A 1,967-nucleotide genomic window follows, 5' to 3' on the forward strand; every position below is an offset into this window, starting at 1 on the left:
AAACTAGGCTCTGTCTCAAAAGAAAAAGACCTCTTTGGCTGATGGGTGGGGAATCGACCATGGCAACAGGGGTAGCAGTGGGGGCCCTGGGAGGAGGCAGAGATAAGTGCCAGGGATGGGGCCCCAGGAGTGGCTTTAGGACAGATCTAGGGTGGATCTGGCAGGACTTACAGAAGGACAGGATAGGGTGAGGGGATGGATAGAGTCACACTCTGGGTGTTTGGGGTGATTTTGCTGCGTCTCCTACAATAAATCCTTCCAGCTAAGGAGATATGAGTATTTTTGGAAGGAATCTCAGTTATAACAGAAACCTATGGACGTGGAAAATCATTTCAAGAAGCAGAAAGAGTCCCCAAGGCCACTGGAGATACTTTAAAGTAGAGACTGGTTTTGGAAGCCTATTCGACTTGCTTTTGGGGAAGGAAGGAGCTGATGTGGGGTGGGTTTCAGATGGTTCCCCACCCCTCCCATTCCTGTAAACACACCCTTTTGCAATGCGACTTGGCCTCTACTTCCAGCAAGAGGTGGGGTCTGTTTTCCCTCCACCCGTTGCCTCCGGGGTCAGCTATGTGATTTCTTTGGCCAGTGGGACATCAGCAAATGTAACCCCAGCAGAAGCTTGAAAAGTGCTTGTTCACTGGGACTTGCCTGCTCCTGGTGCTCTTTGGGACCCTGATCACCGCCGTGGGAGTGAGCCCAGGCTGCCTCCTGGAGACCCGCAGCCCAGCTGACAGCTGACACCACCTGCCAGTCATAGTAGTGAGGTCATCCTAGACCCGTGTGTTAGTTTCCTATGGCTTTGTAACAGATTTCCACAGACTTTGTGCTTAATACAACAGAAATTTATTCTTTTACAGTTCTAGAAGCTGGAAGTCTGAAATCAGTTACACTGGGCTGAAACCAATGCCCGGGCAGAGTTGTGCTTTCTCTGGAGGCTCTCTTTTCTGGTACTTTCCGGATTCTATAACATTGCATCCCTTGGCTCTTGGGTCCTTCCTCCATCTTCAGGGCCAGCAGTGTAGCACCTTCATGTCTCTGCTCTGTCTTCACGTTGCACTTTCCCCTGTTCTCCCCGAAGTCTCCTTTTGCCTCTTTCATAAGGACATTTGTGATTGCATTTAGGGCCCACTCAGATAATCTAGGATAATAGCCCCATATCAAGATCCTTAATCATTTGCAAAGGCCATTTTTCCATATGATATAATATTTACAGGTTTCAGGGACTAGGACTTGATATTTTGTGGGACCATTTTTCATCCTACCTCATCAACACCCCCCCACAACTGAGCATCTACTGACTGTGAGCTTGGATAAAACCAGTTGAAGACTCTCACCTAACCCAGCCACAATTGCTGACCACAGAATCCTAAACAAATAAATGATCACTGCTTTAAACCATTAAGTTTTAGGGAAGTTTGTTATGAGGCAAAAGCTAACCGTTACATGATTATTTTTTTTGACAGCATCTGAAAGCCACTTTTTACAAAAGCAAAAGTCTGTAGCATTAAACTGAGCCTGATTAACTTTTACTTAAAATTGGTCATTCTTTAAAACCTCTCACAAAGGATACTTTTCTAGGAAACCTTCCCTCATCCCCACTGAAAAGGAGTCTCTTTTCACAAAGCCTCCTGATATGTTTTTTGGTATCTCTCACAGTTTCTTTCAGTATTCTGTATTGTATTCAATATGTTTCGATGTGTCCTATTTTTTATGAGTCCACCCGAGGAGAAAGATCATGGTCTGAGTCATCTTTGAGGATCCCACAGGGCTTTGTGCCTGAAATGTCACTGATTTGTTTTATGTGTAAAAATAATGAATCTTTAGGTGGCTACTGTGCATTACCTCTATTATACCCACCATTTCTGATTTGCTTTAGTTTCTATTCCTGCATAATGGGTATATTGACCGGGAAAGAAAAAATAAGGTTATATAGAATCTAAGAGTCTAGTCCAATGCATTTAAGGGAA

Source organism: Lemur catta, chromosome 1, assembly GCF_020740605.2.
Source record: "Lemur catta isolate mLemCat1 chromosome 1, mLemCat1.pri, whole genome shotgun sequence".
NCBI classification, from domain to species: Eukaryota; Metazoa; Chordata; class Mammalia; order Primates; family Lemuridae; genus Lemur; species Lemur catta.